This window comes from Spermophilus citellus (genome assembly GCF_964194105.1).
Source record: "Spermophilus citellus genome assembly, chromosome: 15".
NCBI lineage: Eukaryota > Metazoa > Chordata > Mammalia > Rodentia > Sciuridae > Spermophilus > Spermophilus citellus.
Genome location: NC_138195.1, coordinates 39,088,610 through 39,113,780, shown reverse-complemented (window position 1 = coordinate 39,113,780; position 25,171 = coordinate 39,088,610). Strand labels below are relative to the sequence as shown.

The window sequence follows — 25,171 nt, the reverse complement described above, 5'->3', positions numbered from 1 at the left end:
GGGGGCATTCCCTCAAAGATCACAGACACTCCCAATAGGCCCAGCTTCTTAAAGTTTCCACAACCTTCCAGTAATGCCAAACCTTTATTTAGTATACATGTCTTTGAGGGACATTCAATCTCCAACCATAATGCTTTGATAATCTCACTGTTCAGTAAGAATGCCTCTTCAACTGTTTCTGTTTGTATGACTGGGGTGTATTTTCCACAATCCAATCCAAATGAATAACTTTAACCTACATAATGAAGCGTTAACTACAAACATATCTGTCTCACTATTAGGCAACAAACTCCTTGTAGTTAGGAGACATCTAGTTCATTTTTTGCATACTCAATATCATCCAGATTTGTGCCTAAAATTACAATATTAATAGTGATAATGATAAATTAATGCTGTATATGTGAATATGCATGTTATATGTATGTGTGTGTGAGTGAGTGTGTGTGTGTGTGTGTGTGTGTATGTGTGTGCACGCACATGTATTCCATTCTACCATCTTAGGATTCAAAAGAAGAACCCATCTCATAATATTTAATCCAGTAAAAATATAATTGTCCAGTATACTATGAAAAACTTCTCCTTTTCTGTTTCTTATTCCTCCCTAACCTAGGCAGGCCTGTAATGACTCCCCACATAGTCACTCAATGCAAGGGACTGATCATGGATAAAAAATGCCTCTTGGAGGAAGAACTAAAATAAGAATCTTTCCAATATCTTGGGATTCTCAATTCTCCATTGCAATTGCAGCTATCATCGCTATAAATGTAAAGAAAGGGAAGTCATTTCCTATGGTTCCATTCAATTACTCTTTCCATACAGAAAAGGGCTTTACAAAGTTATATCTTTTATTGTTGAAAGACTCTCAGATTCATGTGCATTCATATATTTTTATATTTTTCTTCAACATTGAAAACAAAAATTTTCAACCTCATCATTTACACAGAACTAGAGGTAATTCTTCTCCCTAACACATCCCAAACCTGCATACTTACCATGGATATTGACCTCAAGAGGAAATGAGCATCTACCTCTCCTTCTGGGAAATTTCCCTTCTAATAGTCATGGTATCTTTTCCTTCTGGAAGGTCTCATTCACGTCCGTACCAGTATGCCTGAGACGCCCTAAACAGTAAACGTGAATGGGTCAGAAAACATTTAAAATTGTGGATTTTATCATATACATGTCTTATTTTAAATAAAAAGCTCAGAATCCTTTCTTCTCAGGGGGTCCCCTAGTTCTTCTGAATTTCTTCAACCATTCTTCAGTAATCAGCTCTCCATACTGCAAAGGTCATGTGGAGCAACAGCCTCTGCTACCAGAAGAAATCTCCAGTTGTATCATCTCCCCAGGACACATTGACAGGACCAAACATATATCTCAAGTTGTGTTCTTCCAGGTCTCAGTCTCTGGAACTAAAGATAATTGATCATTCATAATCTGAAAGAGGGGAAGAAAAAAAAAGGGAAACCAACATAAATATAACAATTGAACATAATTTCTAAATTTATTTAAGTTCTATTATATAAATATGAGTCACTGTATTAAGCAGTTTTTCATATTGTTTATCTTTTAATCCTCTCAACATTGGTGAATGTCAGATTAAAGAGTATCTGTTTTCACTGTCTATATCCTTGGCTACCAAACTCAAATGTCCTGTTATAGATTCTCTCTGTGCTGGGCTTATTTAATAGAATGGAATGGATGTAGTTTCATATTATTTTCAAGCAAGTAAACCTTCTTTATCCAATTTTTCCATATATTGATGAAGATGCACAGTACAAATATACATTCAGTGCACTCTTCCAGGATTAAATTTGCTCTTCCTATCTCAGTTTCTTTGTACAGACATCTATAAAATGACATCCATAGATGTTTTGTTTTCTTACCTCCTGAATTAGTCTGATTTTGTTGCTATAATAAAATGTCCAAGGCTTGGTATTTTATTATTAAAAAATATATATTTAATTCAAGGTTCTGGAGGTTCAGGAGCAACACACCAGTGTCCTGGTAAGGGTCCCCCTGACCATATCAAAACATGGCAGATGACATCATGGCAGAAGGACCCGAGAAAGAGAAGTTAACATTATGTCTTTCTGGCAGCAAAAATACTCATGGAGAGATAAAATAGTGTCATTTGAGCAAGACCTGAACAAAAGTGAAAAAGCTTAAAATGAAGGAAAGTATTCCAGGTTGAACAGGCAGCACTGAAGACTCAAAACCAAATGTGTTTACTCTGGTCAGAGGAGCATGAGAAGAACAGCATGGTTGGAGCCAACTGGCAGTCTGAGCCCTGTCTCCAAGCTAGATCTCCTTCACAGGAGTTGGGGAGCCACCAGAGGTTTCATACAGAAGAGCCACTTGATTGAACATGATGTTTAAAAGTACCACTATTGCTTTCTGTTGAAATAGACAGTTAAAGGGAAAGAGAGGAACAGAGAGACCATGTTAGGGGATCATTGGCAAAAAAATGAGGCAAAGTCAGATGGTTCTACAAGGGAAGTCTTGAAAGCAAGTATTTTTATTCTGGACATATTTTGAAGATAGGGAAGATGAGACTTGTGAACAGATAGGATGTGGAATACACCATAGTCATGGTAAGTCAAAATTTTATTTGAGCACCAGGAAAGGAGATGTTATTAACTCAGGGAATGAGGGATGATGAGAAGTTCGAAGGGAAGATAAAGAGTTCAGTTAGTGGCATTTTTATTTTGAGATTTCTGTTAGACATAAAAGTATCTAATATGAAAATAGTATTTTGGTTTGCCTTTTAAGGGAAAGCATAAGCTACTGTTGTGATTTGGAACTTAAATGCCCCCCAAATGCCAAAGGCTTGGTTGACAGCTTGTGACACTATAGGAAGACGGTAGAACCTTTGGTGGAGATGTTTGAAGAAAGTTAGGATTTGGGGACTCTGGCCTCTTTCTCTCTGAATACTTTCTAGTTTCTATGATGCAAACAGCTTTATTCTACAACATGCTCTCCACCATGATCTTCAGCCTCACCACAGACCCAAAAAGAATGTAAATAAATAATCATGGACTAAAACTTCTGAATCTGTGAGCCAAAGTAAAACTTTTTTTTTCCTTTTAATATGATTTTCTCAGGTTTTTTTTTCAGCAATGAAAGTTGACTAGCACAGCCATCAATAGCAAATATATGATATTAAAAACCTTGAAAAGAGGTAAGACCTACTAAGAAGTGATTGATACAAGAATGATTATTCACTTGGATACTCCAAAGTTCTAAGATAAGGGGAATCAAGAAAGTAGACTTAGGGCTTCTTTTCCTCAGCAAGGTAGAAGGGACCTCCCCTCAGCCACCACCACCCACTCTGGTTGAGCTTTACCATGTTCACAGCCAATGGTCACCATGAAGTTTATGTTGCTTTTTAGTCATCAGTTTCCACTGAAGAAAGTTTTAACTGAAGAAATAGTACATCCCACTGTCAGACAAAGAGAAGGAAAAGATCACAAGAGAACTTGTTCAAACCATTTTAGCACAGAAACCTAAAATGTGCAGCTTCCTTGAGTGGCTACATCTGAAGATTGTTCACAAAAGATATGCTAATCTGTATATTTGCTGTGCTATAGAGGATCGGGACAATGAACTAATTCACCTGGAAATAATTCATCATTATGTGGAATTACTTGACAAGTATTTTGGCAGTGTGTGTGAACTTGATATTATCTTTAATTTTGAGAAGGCTTATTTTATTTTGGATGAGTTTCTTTTGGGAGGTAAAGTTTAGGGAACATCCAAGAAAAAAACATCCTTAAAGTGATTGAGCAGGCTGCTTTACTACACAGAACCACGTCATGAATATTTTAATGTACCTGTGTACTAAATGACTATTCATCAAGTATGCAGAATTTCACAGAAGAAATAGAGAGCTTATATACCCATGAAGGAAAATATCCTCAGCTTGGTGACTATCTTTTAAAATAATAAAAGGGCATTTCAGAACCAGTACCATTACAATTGTATTTTTTTTTCTGTTTGTATTCCTCTTTCCTATATTATTTCATTCTACATATGACACCAAATATACAAAATTACCACAGATCTATACCAAGGCACATTATAATGGAAATGCCTAGCATGCAGATTAAAGTTATGATCTTAAAGTCCAAAAGAGAGAGGAATCAGATCACATATAGGGGGGGAGACCAATTTAAATCTCAGCACATTTTACAAGCTAGTCACTCAAAGCCAGGAGATCCCTAAACAACATATACCAAACTCTAAAAGAAAATGGATGACAACCAAGAATCTTATAACCAGCAAAATTAAGCTTCAGATTTCATAACAAAATAACAACCTTTCATGATAAACAAAAGTTAAAAGAATTGACAGTGAGAAACTCTGCACTACACAGAATCCTCAGAAAAATATCTCATGAGGAGGAAGTGAAATGAAAATAAGCTACTTCAATACCTAGAGACTAAACAGTATGATATTGAATGACTCATGGATAACAGAAGAAGACATCAGTGAGGAGATAAAAAAAAATTCTTAGAGGTAAACGAGAACTCTGATAAAACATATCAAAATCCCTGGGGCACAATGAAGGCATTGCTAAGAAGAAAGCTCATTGCATCAAACTTGTTCATTAAAAGAATAAAATGTCAACAAATAAATGACCTGATATTACATCTCAAAGCCCTAGAAAAAGAACAAACCAATACCAAAAGTAGTAGAAGACAGGAAATAATTAAATCAGGGTGGAAATCAACGGGAATTGAAACAAAAGAAATAATTCAAAATATTGACAAAACAAAAAGCTAGTTCTTTGAAAAGATAAATAAAAGTGACAAGCCTTTAGCCACCCTACCAAAAGAATGAGAGAGAAATTTTAAATTACTAATATTCATAATAAAAAAGGAAGTATCATGACAGACACTATTGAAATACAGAAGACAATTAGAAACTATTTTGAAAATTTACACTCCAGTAAAATAGAAAACCTCAAAGACACTAACAAATTTCTAGGGGCATATGATCAATCCAAACTGAGTCAAGAGGATATACACAATTTAAACAGGTCAATTTCAGGCAGTGAAATAGAAGATGCCAGCAAAAGCCTACAAACCAAGCAAAGCATGGGACCAGACAGATTCACAGCTAAGCTCTACAAAACCTATAAAGGAGAATTACTCCTCAAATTACTTCATGAAATATAAAACAAGGGAACCCTTCCAAACTCGTTCTATGAAGATAGTAATATCCTAATACTAAACCAGGCAGAGACACATCAAGGAAAGAAAATTTCAGACCAATATCCCTGATGAACATAGAAGCAAAATTTCTCAATAAAATTTTGACAAATTGCCTACAAAAACATATTAAGAAAAGAATGTTCCAGGGCTGGGGATGTGGCTCAAGTGGTAATGTGCTCGGCTGGCATGCAAAGGGCGCTGGGTTCAATCCTCAACACCACATAAAAATAAAAGATGTTGTGTCCACCGAAAACTAAAAAATAAATATTAAAAAAATTCTATCTCTTTCTCTCTCTCTCTCTTTAAAAAAATTTAATTTAATTTAATAAAAGAACAGAATGTTCCATGACCAAGTGGGGTTCATTCCAGGGATGCAAGTTTTTTTCAACATATGGAAATCAATAAATATAATTCACCATATCAATAGACTTAAAGATGAGAATCATATGATTATATCAATTGAGGCTGAGAAAGCATTTGACAAAATACAGCACCTTTTCATGTTCAACACACTAAAAATATTAGGGATAGTAGGAACATACCTCAATATTATAAAAGCTATCTATTCTAAACCCAAGGCCAACATCTTTGTAAACGGAGAAAAATTGGAAGCTTTTCCTCTAAAGACTGAAAAAGACAGGGATGTCCTCTTCACCATTTCTATTCAACATAGTCCTTGAAACTCTAGCCAGAGCAAATTAGATAGACAAAAGAAATTAAAGGGATAAAATAGGAAAAGAACAACTCAAACTACCATTATTTGCTGATGACATGATTCTATATTTAGAGGATCCAAAAAACTCCACCAGAACACTTCTAGAATTAATTAATGAATTCAGTAAACTAGCAGGATATAAAATCAATACCCATATATCAAATGCATTTCTATACATCACTGATGAATCCTCTGAAAGAGAAATTAGGAAAACTACCCCATTTACAATAGGCTCAAAAAAAAATAATAATTGGGAATCAACTTAACAAAAGAGGTGAAAGACCTCTACAATGAAAACTACAGAAAACTAAAGAAAGAAATTGAAGAACGCCTTAGAAGATGGCAAGATTTCCCATACTCTTGAATAGGCAAAATTAATATTGCCAAAATGGCCATACTACCCAAAGTGTTCTACTTTGAATTCATATTTCAATGTGATTACAATTAAAATACCAACATCATTCTTTATAGAAACAGAAAAAGCAATCATGAAATTCATTTGGAAAACCAAGAGACCCAGAATAGCCAAAGCAATCTGCTAAGAGCCATAGCCAAGTAGGAATCATGCATGGCATTTTTGGTTGAAAGGTGACGCCAGCAAGCCATTGAGATGATATGATTATGTTAAGATTTGCATTTGAATGGATATTAGACCCCTGCTGTCCACCTCAGCCTGCTACTTTGGAGCTCTAGCGGGACTCCCGGAGAGTTCCCATTGTTGGGGAAGTGCGGTAGGAGGAATTTCTGGAAGAGGGATTTGTCTGTTGGTAGTGTGGCCTGGGAGAACTCTGCGAGGGGGTTCGGCATATTTCCCGGGAGCGCGCATAACATTGGCGGGAGTTTCAGAAATAAAGTTTGTTCTTGTTTGAGTGGCTCGTGATTTTGTGCCCAGCCAGACTGCAGCAACAATCCTTAGCAAAAAGAGTACAGCAAAAATCATTACAATATCAGACCTTAAACTATATTACAAAGCTATAGTAACAAAAGTGCCAAAAACATACATTGGAGAAAAGATATCCTCTAAAACAATTAGTGCTTGGAAAAATGGAAAGCCAAATGCAGCAAAATGAAACTAAACCCCTATCTCTCACCATGCACCAAACTCAACTCAAAGTGGATCAAGGACCTTGGAATTAAACCAGAGACCCTGCGCCTAATAGAGAAAAAAGTAGGCACAAATCCTCATCATGTTGGATTAGGCCCCAACTTCTTTACAAAGACTCCTAAAACACAAGAAATAAAACCAAGAATCAATAAATCAAATGCATTCACACTAAAAAGCTTCTTTTCAGCAAAAGAAACAGTCTATGAGGAGAAAAGAGAACATACATTTTGGGAGCAAAGTTCTGCCACATGCATTTCAGACATAGCACTAATCACCAGAATATATAAAGAACTCAAAAAACTTAACACCAAAAAAAAAAAAAACCCAATCAATAAATGAGCTAAGAAGCTGAACAAATACTTCTCAGAAGAAGATACACAACCAATCAACAAATATATGAAAAAAATGTTAATCATCTCTAGTAATTGGAGAAATGCAAATCAAAACTACTCTTAAAATTTTATCTCACTCCAGACAGAATGGCAGTTATCAAGAATACAAACAACAATAAGTGTTGGCGAGGATGTGGGAGAAAAGGCACACTCATACATTGTTGGCAGGACTGCAAATTTGTGCAACCAATCTAGAAAGCAATATGGAGATTTCTTAGGAAATTTGGAATGGAACCACCATTTAACCCAGCTATCCCACTCCTTAGTCTATGCCCAAAGGACTTAAAATCAGTATACGCATCAATGTTTATAGCAGCTCAATTCACAATAGCTAAACTGTGGAAGGAACATAGATGCCCTTCAATAGATGAATTAATGAAGAAACTGTGGTATATACACACTATTGAATATTAATCAGCATTAAAAGAACAAAATTTTGGCAGTTGCAGGTAAATGGATGGAGTTGGAAAATATCACACTAAGCAAAATAAGCCAAATCCAAAACATAAAAGCCGAATATTCTCTCTGATAAGTGTTGCTGATCCATAATGGGGGCAGGGAGTGGAGGCATGGGAAAAATTGAGGAACTTTGATTGGACAAAGGGGTGGGAGGGAAGGGAAGGAAGCATGGGGGCAGGAAAGATGGTGGAATGAGATGGACTTATTAACCTAGGTACATGTATGACTGAACACATGGTGCGATGCTACATGTGTACAACCATAGCAATGTAAAGTTGTGTTCTAATTGTGTACAATGAATCAAAATGCATTCTGCTGTCATATACATTTAATTAGAATAAATAAATAAATATTTTTTTCAAAAAAGAAAGTAGACTTAGGGTGGCTAATGAAATAGAAGTTAATCTAGGAGTTGTAAGGGCTTCAGGAACCATGTGAAAACATATGTATAAAAGCAGGGTATGGTAACTGGGTCAAATGCTGCAATAGGTCATATAAGATGTAGACTGAATTCATCATTGGATTTATCATCATGGAGGTCAATATTGACATTGACAAGAACAGTTTAGCAGAGTATTAGAAGAGAAAGTTGGTTTAGACAACAGGAAATAGGAGAAAAGGCATTGGGTGGCAAGTATTGACAACTCTAGTTTCTAGATACTTTACTGAAAAAGAGCATTAAAAAAATGAGATCAGGCTTGGAGTACAATGTTAAGTCAAGAGGTTTGGTTTGTTGCTCAATTCACTGTGATAATGTTTGTTAGTTAGTTTGTTTGTTGGTTGTTTTGTTTTGGATTGCTCTGCTTTGTTTTGTTTGGGGACATTTCTGCTTTATTTTTTAGAGACAATAATCTCTTCCTCTTCAATTCCGTCCCTGTGTCCTGATGGTGAACATGCATACATTGTTGAGTTGGAATTGATGCAAGCATATTAAAAACTTTCCTTTATGGCAGAAAACATTTTCTGACTCCCATGTGAAGAGAAAGTCATTAAGACGTTTGGCAATGGGATCTGCCTTAAGTATCCTAGAAACCATGAATGTCTGCTTATTATCTACATTGGTGAACACTGCTTCTAGAATGCTTTTGTTATTATTTTAAATCCTGAGGGTGAGAAAATGCTTATTCTACCATAGAGCATTAATTGCCCCTTTAATCTCTGCCTCCTTGTTATCAGATCTTAGAGAACTTCCTGTTCCTGATGGCTCAGAAGTGCTGACTTCCAAGAAGCCAAATCTGATACAGTTGCTTAACGTTCTGTAAAACACCATTCAATTGTTTTGTAACTATTGCAATGGGATTCCCTGGATGCATACAAAAAAAAAAAAAAAATTAAAGTAATTTTTCAATGGTTTCTAGCTAGTGCACAATTTCTTGACTCAGAATTTTAGACTGTTAATAGAGCAATTAATAGAATTTGGATAAATTGACTGTTTTATTTACTTAGTGTTGTTTGAGGGTATACTCAAAACTTATTTAATCATTTCCTCATTAATGATAATTGTGATTGTCTTTATAAAACATAATAAGGTAAATCAATAAAGGAAGGAATTTAATTACATAGCAATGTAATAAACTGTTATGGAAACATAAAATATGAATAGAAAAGATTATTTCTATGAAAATCAAACTGAGTCATTGAGAAAGAATAAATAAGTCACTGAAAACTGCCATTAGATTAAAATGGTGAGATATCTTCAAATGATTTAGGGGAAAAAATTATAAAAACAGAAGTATTCTTCAGTCAGCTATCTTGGCTAGTGTTCTTACTCCTCTTAAAAGGAAAATAGGGCCTGGAGGTAATGCTCAGATGTAAAGGGCTTGACTAGCAAGTACAAAACCCTGAATGTGATCCCCAATACCATAAAAAAAGGCTAAAAAATTAACCAAATTATTTCTAGCATACTAACAGGTAAATGGCTAAAGGAAAATAATAGATAATGCATTAGTTATTTATATATGGCTGATAAGAAAAAAAATTGGGGTCTTCAATTTTAAGACAAAACTTATAGAAAATTTTTGCCTTATCATCAAAGATTAGTGAATGAAGATACATTTGTGTGCTTTAAATGTAAAAAAATAATCTCTTTATGCATCCATTTTGTAATTTGCTACTTTAACCAATTTTCCATTAACTGATCATATACCTATATTAATAATGTCAAAAGGTTTTACTCTATTTTTAAGTACCTCCTTTTAAAATATGAATGAGACTTTCAAAACAAGTGAATCAAACTTTATGTTAAATTTTGTACTAAGCTTTATTCAAATTACCTTATATCCCAAGTATTGTTTCTATTTTACACTTATGGATGACATTCAAAATATTTAAAAATTTCAGTCAGTCATATACAACCTATATGATAGACACATATTTTAGGTACAGAATTATCATTTCAATAACTGATAATTCATCAAATAGGTCATATTTTTATTCATCAGAATACTACTCTTAGAATTGAATAAATTTTTCTCTAATACTAATACTTTTTTCACAAGCACATACACCAATAATTTTCTATTATGACTGTGAACAGAAAATTCATTCCTTTGTTTATGACAAACGAGGAAAAAAAGGAAGACAATATTTATTGTTCATCATTGACTAGTTTTCTTGCCTGCTTGTCTGCCTTCTTGCTTATTTAATTATTTATTGCAGTTTTTGGTTAAGAATTTTTTAGAGTGCAGTGAATGTGTATTTCCTTTAAATTCAAATGTATTCTCTATCTATGCTCCTACAATTCTTTAAATGCTACTCCTATTTAGCTATGATGAATTAGAAAAAAAATGATGCAAAAGATATACTACTTTCTCCTAAAGGTTAAGAAATAATATGAAATTTGTATTACTTAACAGTCCTGATTTTTAGGCTTGAGTTTTGTGCATATAAAATGTATTAGCTTTGAAAAGCACTAATGTTGGCACTATGCTAGAATTTGCCCCTTACCAATCCAGAGGATACAAGGAAAATTGTTTGTGAAAGACCTTCATATTTTAAGATTGATTATCTGTAAAAAAAAGTACCAGAATGTGTCTGATTGTGTTTCAATGCATAAATACTATTTCAAAATTGCATTTCTAAAACATTTAGATCCTCCAGGATTAAAAACTGTGTAAGGATATTTTTTCTATCAAATATTTATAATTCATAGTAACGTGTGATGGTTAAACAGTTCATTAATTTTTAATATGTCAATGCAAAAGATTAAGCTTTTTGATAGCTCTTAAACTTTACACTTTCTTTGGAAATGAATACAAAAATGTAATTGCTATTTTTTTACATTTATAAATGGAATCCAAATATATTGATCTTAGCACAGGACACTAGTTACAAGGTGGTAGATATGTAAAATCGGGAGTGAACACATTTCAGGACTTAAGAGTTACTTTATATAACCATAGAGTCTAGCTGCATTTTATAAATGAATAAATGTATGTCCAAAGACTCCAAAGCAATTATTCACAGCCCCACAACACATAAATCCCTAGTTATTTTCACTACAATGTACCATTGGGACCCTGTGACTATTTCCCTAATATCATTAACTGAAAAAATAAAACAAAGCATTATATGTATTAGCTCTCCATTATGCTATATAAATGATTTAAAATTTTTTTCCTCTACTCAACTTTCTGGTTGTTTTAGCACCCTAGAGGGGATAAAAGTACCAAGATGGAAATAGTGAAGTCCAGCTCTTATTTCCCTTTCCTAGTTTCTTGATTGAATTCTCCTTTCCCCATGCTGTACTGAGGTGGTGAAAATTGAACTCTGTGTAACAGAGTAGAGACCTAAACACACCAGAGAGTAAAAAAATGTAATTTCTCACTAAGCTGAGATTACATCTGATACTATAGTTCTCTTTTACCTCCAACCTCCATTAAAAGCAATAGGAGGTCCAGTATGCTAGAAAATTGATAGATGTGGACAAATTTGAATGGGCAATACTGAAATAGCCAATTAAACGCTCATGGAATGTTCTGAATGTCAATGTGCTCTCAGTGATGAACTATAGGAAGCTGTTTTATAAAGAACAAAAGTTTTGCCCATCAATCCCCCCAAAAGTCCCCTACTTTATTCTGAGTGAATTTGTAATATCCAGAATTATATTTCTCCCACATCATACCAAAGCAAGAAGTCCTTATCTTTCTGATCTGACTACATTCTTGATCAGTACATTTTTTCCAAAGTAAAAAGAATTGTAAACTGAGGTGATTCAAAGAATTAGAGTCATCACACTAAGTTGTAAGGTACCTTGTGAGTAATGGGAGACACCTCAAATATAGAAACACATTAGCACTTTTTCCCTTGCCAAGAGTACTTAGTTTTCGAAATGGATTCTTGAAGACTTCTTGTACCCTGCATGACCCTTCATTTCTGGGGTTGTACTGGCAGATCATTTAAAGCCATCTTGCTAAACTGTATAATATTATAATTATACTGTCACATTAGAAGATTTCACAAGAAATTAATGAAACACCATTCACTTCAGACAAGAGCTATAGAAGCTTAGAGTACTCTCCTGGGGTACACTTTTTCTATTCCAAATCAGCCTTAATAAAAAAGAAATCTCAAATCATATTGCAAAGTACAATTCAAGGAACAAATTTTGCTAAATGCTAAATGTTTTTCTCTATTTTGTTTGTTTTCCCTAATTTGGGGATATTAAGTTTCCTATAGTTTCTCATAAACAGAGGACTGTTTCATTAAAAATCATTAGAAAAATTACAAAGAGAAAAATAAAAACAAAGAAACATAAGAATGCCATATCTTCAAAATATTCAGTACCCCTCATTAGTCTTCATGTAATTACAAGGTAGAAAGCAATTAATTAATTATTTGGGGATCTCAACACTCAATGTGGTTTCTCCAGATATAATATAGAAGTTATTGTGTGTTTTTTTTTCTTTTTCAGGTTGCATGTGTGAAATTTAAATAACTATATCTACTTAATGGGATTCAGGGAAACAAAATACACACCAGTGTCAAACAGGCAGTTAAATTTCAAAAAAATGGATTGAATCATTTTGTTCTCTCAAGCTGAGTCCTCTTGGCATCAATTTTAAGTGAACAAAATGGAAAGAATATTTGAAAAATCATTTTCCCTTTTTAACTGTTCTGGTCTTTTTATTTGGTTCTGGTATCTCTCTCCCACATTTTGGGGGATTACTAATACTTTGTTATTCAATTATTCATTTCAGCTCAATGCTTTCCGCACATTGCATTTCCGTTTGGAAATTAGACTGTCTGCACATATTTACATTACAGAAATGAATACAGAAGTTTCCACAAAAGGACTCAGTGGTACTGAATCAGTCCTTCCACTACAGGAGCCAGATGTTATGGGACTTACTCTTCTACTGTCCTTGGCATCATATTCAGTATACACACCAGTTTATCCCTTTGTATTCACTAGCGGGCTAGCAGCTACATAGGCATCTCTTAATCTCTATTCTGGTACTTATTCTAAAAATACCTGAAATTATAGCTAACTCCCATTTTATTGCAGCTAACTGGGCCACTGTTCTACTTTATTAGCAATGGAATTCATTGATCTATTCACTTAAGCACTTAACATTTACTGCCTTTCTTTTAACTGACAGACACAGATAAGCCCTGGAAGTGGGAATTCAAGGTTGAATAAAATCATTTCCATTGCCCTCAAGAAGCTCAGAGGATAGTAGAGTAGTTCACAGCATATATTTTTTTAGTATAAAGGCACTTTTAGCTTTTTAGTATAAAGGTGCTATGGGTTGAATGTCCCCACCAAAATCCTTATTGAAAGGTATAAAGAGATAAGATCAGATGAGACCATTAGGAGATGATTGAATGATGAGGTTTATGCCTTTGAGTGGATGAATATGTTCATGGATTAATGCATTTGTGGATTAATAGATTATCACAGGACTGGCTTTTTTAATAGAAGTAAGGTGTCTCTGGTTTGCTTGTTCTCTCACTATGGGATGCTCACTAGGTAATGACCCAGTCAGAAAGCTTTCACCAGATGAGAAGCAGATGCCAATACCATACTCTTAAGACTTCCAAAACCATGAGCTGAACTCTTTTATTTATAAATTACCCAGTCTGTGGCAGTCAGTTATAGAAGCAGAAAATAAACTAAGACAAAGAATCACTTTTAAATATAAAATAATTTGAGATGCCATCTTACACAGAAGGGTATTTTTACTTTTGCAAGAAAAAATATAGTGAAAGTAAAGTTACTTTTAAGTTATTAATCTCTTTAACTGCACTGACATTTAATTAATCATAAAATTATGCATTTCAAAGATGAGAGTAAAAAATGTGTGAGAAATATGATTTATTTGTGGGAAGGGTTAAGAGCCTAGATTTATTTATTTTTTAAATTGGGTCCTGGATTGGATCCCAGCTGGGCTATCTATTTACCAAGTGACCTTGGAGAAAGACTTCAAATTGCTCTTCAAAACTATGTTTATTCAATACAGAAAAATAGGCAATGTAATAGTCTCTATTTATTGTCTAAAATATACTATAAGAGACATATTCTCAAAATGAAGATGGTATAGCAGATCTAGGCAGCAACTCCCAATCCTTCCATAGACCAAAAAGGAAGCAGCTAACCAGAGATGTGGGTGACAAAAGGAGTGGGGTAGAGAAAACCCAAGAGTTAATAACTTCTGGAGAACCCTGGGCCTGACCCAGCACTCAACAAAGCCTCTGCAGGAGCCCAGCCAAAGACAGGAAAACTGACAACCTACCCCTATCATGGTGATAGATAAAACCCTGTGAAATACTCCAGCCAGGAAATTAGCTTCTGTGCCTCAGATGACCTACAGAGAGCCTGCATCTGCAGGACCCATAGCTGCAGATGAGCACAGGAACTTGGAAGTGCTGCCCCAAAGAGATCATGGTGGAGTGGAGCAGATATTCACAATTCATATGACTTGAACACATTCAATTGCATTTCTTCTAAGTTTTAATTTTAAAGTATTAACTGGAATAATTCATTTCCCCCCTGCTGAGATTTACTCTTGCTCTTCTAACCCCCTCTTCTTCCTTTTACATTTCCTGCTGCTGCCTCAAATTCCTCCATCCATCTTTTTCTTCTTTTTTATCTTGAATTGTATTATTATTTTCTACCTTTTCTTTCACCCAATTTTTATTTCCTTCCATTTTCTGTCCCTAGACAATGTAGCCATAATTTTGCTATCTTTAATAACTAATTTTTTAACATATTGCAGAACATTACCTGGATTAAAAGGACCATTTTAAAGGAACTATATTTTAAACATGTTTTTGTTTTTCCTAAAGTTAATTAGCACATGGATTTGCTCTGCAGTGATTTTACTAAATAAGATTTATGTCTTCTCTCAAAATGGTGCTGATCCTGGAAATAGCAAAGGACATACACTGAGTGAAAATATCAATAAGTGGATGTTCACGCTGCCTGGGGCTCTTAAGAGAAATAAGTTCACTAAATAGTCCCCTGCATGAAAATAGAAGTGATAATTATTGCAGAAGATGGGTGCACAAATAAACAGTATGAAAAAGCAAGGGATAAACCACCCCAAACAGCTTACAACACTTCAACAACTGGTCCCATCAAAACCACAGGGGAAAAAATGTTATGGGAACAATTTAGAAAGTTCATAGTTAAAATGTTCAGTGAGCTAAAACAAGATGTAAGTAATTCATTTAAATAATATAGGAAGTGAACATCATTTCAATAAAAAGAGAGAGATACTGAAAAAGAACAAAAGAGAAATCCTTAAAATGAAAGATTCCATAGCTCAAATTAAAAACGTTTGGAAAGCATCACCAATGAAGACAGATTCTCAGAACTTGAAGAGAAAGTACAGTCTTGACTAAAAAAAGAAACCATGACCAGAATATCCAAGAAATATAGATAATGTTAGGAGACCAAACCTAAGAATTATTGGTATAAACAAAAGGCTCCAAAATGCAAACTAAAGGAATGCACAACCTACTCAATGAAATAATGTCAACAAATTTTCAAAACCTTAAGAATAAGATAGAAATTCAAATAGAGACCATTAGAATTTCACACAAGAAATATCATAAAAGATCCTTACCAAGACATGTTGTATTGAAAATGCGTAACATACAGAATAAATATAAAAATTTAAAAGCTGCATGAGAAAAATGGCAGGTCACACTTAGAGGTAAGCCAATCTATATTTCATCTAATTTCTCAAACCAGACATTAAAATCGTAGGGCTTGGAATAATATATACTAAGCTCTGAAAGGAAACTTGTGCCAATCATGATTACTATATCCAGCAAAACTATTCTTCAGACATGAGATGAAATAAAAACCTTCCATAATAAATAGAAAATAAAACATTTCAGAACCACTAAGCCTGCACTACAAATCATACTCACTGAAATACTTCATGCAGAAGAAATAAAAAATAAAAATGAAAATCAGCATAAGAATAAACTGCAGTAGAAGAATAGTCAAAAAAGAATCAAGCATTAGAAAAATGACAGGAAATAAAAATCATCTTTCTATGAGTATAGAAGGTCTAAACTCTCCAATCAAAGAACACAGATTGGCAAACTGGATTAAAAAACAAGACTCAATAATATGCTGTTTACAGGAGACTCACCTTAGAGTGAGTCTGGAGATAAAAGGATGCAAAAAGTATACCATGCAAATTGAAATTAAAAGCAAGCAGGGATAGCTATTCTCATATCAGACAAATTAAACTTCAAGACAAAGTTAATCAGAAGAGACAAAGAGAGACATTTCAGATTTGTTACAGGAACAAGATATAATAATTATAAATATTTATACCCCAAACATTGGTGCACCTATATACATAAAACAAGCCTTCTTAATATAAAGAATCAAATAGACCACAATATAATCATACTGGGTGATTTTAATACAATCTCACCATTAGATAGCTCAGCAGATATAAACTAAGTAAAGAATCTTCAAAAGTAAAAAAAAAAAAAAATACAATCAGTTGAGTGAAACTAACAGACATTTGACATATATAAGAATATGTTTTTCATTAACAGCTGAATTCACTTTTTTTCTCATCAGCACATGGAATGCTCTCTAAAATAGATCATATTTTAGTGCATAAAGCAAGTCCTAGGATATACAAAAATAGAGATAATTATTTGTATTTTATCATATAATAATGAAATAAAATTAGAAATCAACAATAAGAGGAGAAATAGAAAATATTTTAAAATTTGGTGGTTAAATAGTATACTTTTGAATGAGGAGTAGATCACAGAAGAAATCAGGAGATAAATTTAAAAAAATAAAAACAAATGAGACAAGTAGTACAACATATCAAAATCTCTGAAACAGTAAGAAACTACTTCTAAGAGAAAAGTTTATAGCACTGAGTTTTTACATTTTAAAAAAATAAACATCCAAAGTAAATAATATAATATTATACTTCATGTTCCTAGAAAAAGAAGAACTAATTTCAAAATCAGTAGAAGACAGAAAATAATTAAGATCAGAGCAGAAAATAATGAAATTGAGAATAAAAAAGAAATGCAAAGGATGGGGGAAACAAAGAATTGGTTCTTTGAAAAGATAAACAAGATTGATAAACCCTTAGTAAAAATAATCACAAAAAGAAAGCAAAGACTGAAATCAACAAAATTATAGATGAAAAGGAGATATCTCCACACACAGTTCTTTTTATTTTTTACTTTTTTGGGGGGAAGGGACAGGGTCTTGCTAAGTTTCTTAGGACCTTGCTAAGTTACTGATCCTGGCTTTGAATGTACTGTCTTTCTGTCTCAGCCTCCTGAGTCACTGGGATTATAGGCATGTGTCACTGCACCTGGCTCCACACACATTTCTGAAATCCAGAGGATCATTATAAATTATTTTGAAAATTTTTATTCTAATGAACTAAAAAAATCTAAGAAATATTGGCAATTTTCTAAAGGATATAGAAAACATAAAAAGACCAATATCGAGCAATGAGATTGAAGAAGCATTTTAAAGTCTTCCAAAAAAGAAAAGATCAGGACCATATGGATTCTCTGTTGAAATATACCAGACCTTTAAAGCAGAAGTAACTCCATTCTTCCTCAAATTATTCTATGACATAGAAATGGAAGGAACACTCCCAAATTCAATCTATGAAGCCAGTATCACCTGATACCAAAACTAGACAAAGGCACATTAAGGAAAGGAATCCACAGCCCAATATTCCTGATGAACATAGATGCAAAAATCCTTCTAAAATATTGGATGATTGCATTGTAAAACATATTAAGAAGATACACCATGATTAAGTGGTTTTATTCCAGGAATGCAAATTTGATTCAACATACACAAATCAATAAATGTAATTCTCTGCCGCAGTCCACTGCAGCAAAATAACTGGGGGGTGACGAACAACTTGTGTACATTGATACAGCAGGAGTAGGAGCCGTTTATTGTAGGAAAGGAGCAGTATATATACATTCCACACAGCTTATCTTAATTAACATAAAATAGATACAGCAGTCAACCAATAAAGAATCTCCACACTTAATGGCTCGCTGGCGTTACTTCACAAACCACTCCCTCTGGCAAAATGCCAGGCACCATCCTGACTTGTTCAGACTCTAACATTGAAAATAAAAATCATGTGATTATCTCAATAGATGCAAAAAAAAAAAAAAAAAAAAGCATTTGACATAGGCCAGCACCCATTTATGTTTAAAATGCTGGAGAAATTGGGGATAGAAGGAACTAACCTCAAAACTGTAAAGGCTATATATAACTAACACCTAAGGCCAACATAATATTGATTGGAGAAAACTGAAAGCATTTTCTCTAAACACTAAATAAACAAGGATGACCACTCTCACCACTGCTATTTAACATTGTCCTTTAAACTCTAGCCAGAGCTAGATAAGAGGAGAAAATTAAAGAGGTTCAAATAGGAAAAGAAGTCAAATTATCTGTTTGCTGATGACATGATCCTATTTTTAGAAGACCCCCCCCCAAAAAAAAAAACGAAATACCAGAATACTTCTAGAGCTTATAAAAAATATTTAGAAAAGTAGCAGGACACAAAAGCAGTGTACATAAATCAGTTGTTTTCCTATATTCCAATAATGAATCTGCTGAGAAAGAAATCAGGAAATCTATTCCCCCATTTACAATAAACTAAAAAAAAATACTTGAGAATAATCTAACCAAGGAAATGAAAGACCACTACAATGAGAACTACTGAACACAGAAGAAAGCAATCTTGAAAAAGAAGAGCAATGCAGGATGCATCACAGTACCAGACTTTAAATCATACTACTGAGCTATAGTGACAAAAACAGTATGGTATTGACAGCAAAAGAGACATGAAGACCAATGGAACAGAACAGAAGACACACAGACAAACCCATATAAATATCCATCTGACACTCAATAGAGGTGCCAAAAACATATGTTAGAGAAAAATAACCTTTTTTAACAAATGGTGCTGAAAAAGCAGGATATCAATATGTAGAAGAATGAAACCAGATCCCTATTTCTCATGTTTGATAAAAGACTTCGGAATTAGACTAGGAACTTTGCAACTGCTGGAAAAAAACCAGGGTCAAGACTCCAATATACTGGCACAAGCACCAACTTCCTTAACAAGACTCCTAAAGCATAAGAAATAAAACCAATAATCAATAAGTGGGATAGCAACAAATTACAGCACTTCTCCACAGCAAAGAAAAAAAATTAAGAGCATAAAGAGAGAACCTACAGAATGGAAGTTCTTTCCCACCTGACCCCTAGTCACAGGATTAATATCAAGTATATATAAAGCTCTAAAATATGTACCTCTAATCAAGAAAAAAAATCCTTATTCATAAAAAGGCAAAGGAACCAAACAGACGCTTCTCAAAATAAAAAATACAAATGGCCGGTGCTCGCTTCGGCAGCACATACACCAAAATTGGAATAATACAGAGAAGTTTAGCATGGTCGCTGTGCAAGGATGACACATAAATTCATGAAGTGTTCCATATTTTTAAAGGACTTAAAAACAGTATACTACAGGGACACAGCCACATCAATGTTTATAGCAGCACAATTCACAATAGCTAGCCTGTGGAACCAACCTAGATGCCCTTCAGTAGATGAATGGGTAAAAAAAATGTGGCACACACACACACACACACACACACACACACACACAATGAAATATTACTCAGTAACAAATGAGAATAAAATCATGGCATTTGCAGGTAAATAGATGGAGTTAGAGCAGACAATGCTGAATGAAGTTAGCCAATTCCAAAAAAAAAAAAAACAAATGCTGAATGTTTTCTCTGATATAAGGAGGCTAATTCATAGTGGAGTAGAAAGGTGGAGAATGGGAAGATTAGATGAACTCTAGATAGGGCAGAGGAGTGGGAGGGGAAGGGAGGAGGCAAGGGGTTAGAAATGATGGTGGAATGTGATGGACATTATTATCCAAAGTACATGTATGAAGACACGAATTGGTGTGAATATACTTTGTATACAACCAGAGATATTAAAAAATGTGCTCTATATGTGTAATATGAATTCTAATGCATTCCACTGTCATGTATTATAAAAATCAATAAAAAAGAAATACAATGGCCAACAAATAGAAGAAAAAGTATTCAACTTTTTGAGAAAGGCTAACCAAAACAACACTAAGATTTCATCTCATTCTACTCAGAGTTGCAATTATCAAGAACACAATTAATGATATAGGCTGGCCAAGACATTTTTTGGCAGGACTACAAATCAGTACAGCCACTTTGGAAAACAGTATCAGGATTCCTCAAAAACTAGGAATGGAACCATCATTTATAGCTAGGGAATGACTCAGCTATCCCATTCCTTGGTATTTAACCAAAAAAAAACTATCATTAGCATACTATAGTGATATAATCACATCAATCTTTGTGGCAGTTCAATAGTTCAGTTATGAAATCAGCCCAGATGCCCTTCAACAGACAAAGAGATAAATAAAATGTGGTGTATATGCTCATGGGGTTTTAGCCATAAAGAAGAATCAAATTATAACATTTTCTAGTAAATACATGAAACTGGATAACATCATGCTAAATGAAATAAGTCAAATTCAGACTGTCAAGAATGGAAAATTTTCTTGGATATGTAGAAGCTAGGCCAAAATAAGAGGGAACAAAAGTGTGGGGGTTGTTATCCCACGAAAATAGAAAAGAGATGAAATCAACCAAACTGTCACATATGCATATATTCAGGAAGCCATTCATGAAATGTGTGAGGACCTTCTCTTGGCATTGCAGCCAGGGAAGTGATAGGTCTGGCTTTGGGAACTTCCTGTGGCACACCCACTAACAGACCACCACACCTGTGACCTTCCCCACCACTCTGCTAGAAAGGCCTTGCACAGCAGCACCAGAAAAAGGCATCACCCCTTAGGAACGGAGCAGCCTATCTGCCCCCACCTTTATCCTACTTTGGTGAAGAAATTTCCATGGAGAAAGCCTTTGATGTTTTCTGATATAAATAAAGCAAATGCGGGCTCCTTTCTTTGTTTCAAGCTGGATACGTCTGGTCAGCTTGCCCGTCCTGCCCCTACTTTGAAACTACTTCCTGTCTCTGTGGCTATTTCACCCTTCTATTTTTCTTAGCTTTTATTTCTCAGCCAGCCCATTCCACCAGAGGGAACCCCATTCCATCGCCCACAAGGGACCTGGGCAGCAACTCATGTATAAATACACCACCATGAATTTCACCTTTACATATATCTATGAAAAACAAATTAAAAATAACTCTAAAGAAATAGAAGGAATATCAGCAAAGTAAGAGGAGGAAGGAGGGGAGAGAAAAGAAAAGTAGTGGGGACTGAATTGGAGCAAATTATATTCCACACGTTTATGATTACATCAAAATATTATGTGTAACAATAATGCATTAATAAAAAAGAAAAAGACATATTTTGGTTATAAGATTAATGATTGCGATAAAGCCCACACTAACATCTCTCAGGGCAGACACTATGTCAGTTAGCAGAATGATGCGCAGTGTCCTGCTGATTTCTAGCCCTGGCTCAGGTATTTCCAGAAGAAACCTCTACTTCAGCACAGCTGTAGCTCTTACATACCTTAAAGCTGTCTGACAAGAATATCTTAAACTCCCTTAGTGTATGGAACATCTGGCAACCGACCTGGTCTGAATGCAGGATGTGAAAGGGGGAAGAATCCTCCAACCTCAGAATGATCTCTGGACAGAGACCCTCCTGCTCAGATAGTCGTGTGACCACCTGACTGTGTCTGACCCAGGCCACAGGCTTCTTCCCACTCTCTATCTCATGAGAGCATTGCCAGAATAAGCTGCTTGACATCAGACAGCAGTTTCTAGAGTCTGGCAGATAGCAAGTTGGCCAACAGAAGACATTCCTAACTATAGAAATGAGCCAAGAGTAATCTCCAGGAGAACATAGACTTTATGTTTTTACTACTGCTTAGAGAACATTATAGACACTCAGTGAATACTTACGAAATTCATTGACTGTTGCCACAATTTAAGGATAAGGTGGAGGGAAGAAAAGCCATTTCAAACTCCATACCTGCAAATGAAGAGCCACATGAAAACGACTTTATCTAAATCTGGAGATAGAGCTGAATTTTTCCCACAATATAGAACAAAATTAAGACTACCTCCCCCAAACTATTCATTCTTCAGCTTTATTTCAAAACTTTGTGCCACTTACCCCCAACTATAACATTTGAAAAAAATCTATGTTTTCACTTTTATCTTATTTCTACTAATTCATACTACCAGTTTTGTTTAAAGAAGCTGTGGGTTTGAATGAGGCAAGGCAACCTTAGAAAATACAGCTTTAACAATTGAATTGCCAACCCTTCCACAGAATCTCCACAGGTAAAAATAAAATCAGCTGCACACTAGAGAAGGGCAGATCTGAAAGGTAAGATCTTAAATCTTAAAATATGGATGAACTCATTTTATGAAAAATATATGAATATAGTGAAGTAGAGGTAAAATGGGACTCATTTTCAATAACAACACACTGTGACCTTAATGTTCCCACTTCTACTTCATTTTCCTGGAACACACAACAAACGGCACTTAAAAATGCATTTAACTCCTCTCCAGACAGTATTAAACTTTTAAAGCATTAAAGAGTGCCTGCCAATGAAAAGGAACTTATCTACAACTTGAAGATGAGTAGCTGCCATCCCACTGAATTCTAAGAAGCAAATTTTCACTTCTCTTCACCCATATCACATTCAGTGTACCCGTGAATTAATTCACCACAATATCTCACATTTAAATTTATGGCTGGTATGACATTTCTTCCTTCTGTAGTCAGTGATTTGGGGGTTACAGTAAGAATTTCTCTTATTTATCCCATCCCCAATTTGGTCCAAAGGTCATGGAAAGGTCATCCACGGAGCTCTAACTGGCTAAGTCTACAGAAAATAAATGAGTTTAGCATTCTGCAGTACCAGTTTCCCAAAATCCTAAAGATGAAAATGGGGGGTGTTTCCTGTGTCCCTTTTAAGGCTTTCTCATATTTTTACTGAAGGTCACCAGGGTGAATTGTTATAGGGTATACTCTCTGAAAACATAACTAGAACAAAACCAAAGGGCTCCGTCTAGAGAAAGCTAATGCAAGGTTCGAATTGGTTAATGGCTGAGACAGTTCATAAAATAGAAGGAATTCTGACTCCATGGTTCCGTATTGACAGGGAAATACACCAAATAAAACATAACCTCTCTGGGCAAGGTCTGTTCAGTACATTATAACAGCTTCTTGGGAAATTCTAATTCCTAGTCCTTTGTAAGTGTTTAGTAGTGGCATTGCTAATGGGAAATATTTATTAGAACTCTCCATGAACTGGTTACTGTTTCCAGAAGCATGTATACATTATAATATGAATTTTAATCTTTTTTAAAGATGCCTAGGAGGCACATATCACTTTCATTATGTTATGATCAACAAAACTAAGGCTTTGAATGATTTCAACCAAGCCCATAAATATTTTTAAAACAACAACAACAACAAAACACCTTACTAAAGTTCAAATCTAGAATAGTTGATTCCAAAGCTGTGTTTTGTTGTTATTGTTTGTTTGGTTTGTTTTGGTACCAGGGATTAAACCTAGGCGTGCCTAACCACTGAGCAACACCCACAGTACCCACCCACCCCCTTTTTAATTTTGAGGCAGAGTCTTGCTAAATTGCCGAGGCTGGCTTTGAATTTGCAAACCTCCTGCCTTGGCCTCCCAAACGGCTGGGATTACAGGCATGTGCCACAGCACCTGACCCAAAGCCTGTGTTTTAAACTCCATGAACTTATCTCTCATCCTTGTGCTTGCTTATAAAAGGTAAAGCATTAAACATTTTTTTATTGTAAATTTTGTTATGCTGGGATTTATGCTTCTGAGAACTTATTTTTTCTGTCTGATGTTGGGTTAGAGTTAGCCAAAGGGGAACTTGCATGCTATTTAGAGGAGGAGAGAAATGATGGAAGCAAAGTAGCAATTACTCTGAGTGTCTTCATTATTCCTTAGATGTATGTACTCAGTGGGTTTTTTTTCTTTCTCTCATTTGAATTGTACTCTGTTCTTTTTTCCAACTGATGGCTACCCTGAACAAGAGAGGGGCCAGCTAAACCGCTGAGGCAAGAGTCCTCCTTCAGCCCCATCTTCGTCATCTTACTCAGGCTGCTACATATGCTTGTCTTTTTTTTTTTTTAGCTATTTTTATGGGTATATAAAGTTATCTAATTGTTTTAATTACAATACCTATGTTAGGCAATTTGATATAACTGTAACAAAATTCCTGAAGAAATCAACTTATAAAGAAAAAATGTTTATTTTGCCTCACAGTTTTGTAGTTTCCAGTTTCTTATCTATTGGCTTCATAGCTCTGGGCTGGTGGCAAGAAACCAATCAGGATATGAGCATATAGCAGAGCAAACTTGATTAGATCTTGATTCAGGGAGCCTAGAGAGAAAGAAGAAGTAGCTGGAGTCCTTCCAATAGTGCCAGCTTACTGATCAAACCTTCAACACATGGGCCTTAAGGGGACACTTAATGTCCAACATTCAAATTACAGCAATACCCATGAATTACCATAATGAATTCTTTTTCTAGGTTCACTAGCCATTTGGATATTGTCTATGAAATTCTTGCTCAAACCATTTGCAAAAATTTTTCCCTTTATTTTTTCATGTAGACTTGTAAGAGATCTTTACGATATGAATATGAGCCCCTTAATGGTCTTATGTTCTTATGAAACATCTTCTCTGCCCTATACAGAATTAATATTATAAAGTTAAGA

General features: G+C 34.7%; 1 long non-coding RNA gene across 1 annotated transcript; it reads right to left on the bottom strand.

Moving 5' to 3' along the window:
* Window positions 1-581: 581 nt before the first annotated feature.
* LOC308634361 lies at window positions 582-24,926 on the bottom strand. The gene is made up of 3 exons (XR_014019007.1): window positions 22,361-24,926; window positions 993-1,437; window positions 582-756 (listed from the first exon to the last, which is right to left on the bottom strand). It is a non-coding gene; the product is annotated as an uncharacterized lncRNA (long non-coding RNA).
* Between the last annotated feature and the right edge of the window lie 245 nt (window positions 24,927-25,171).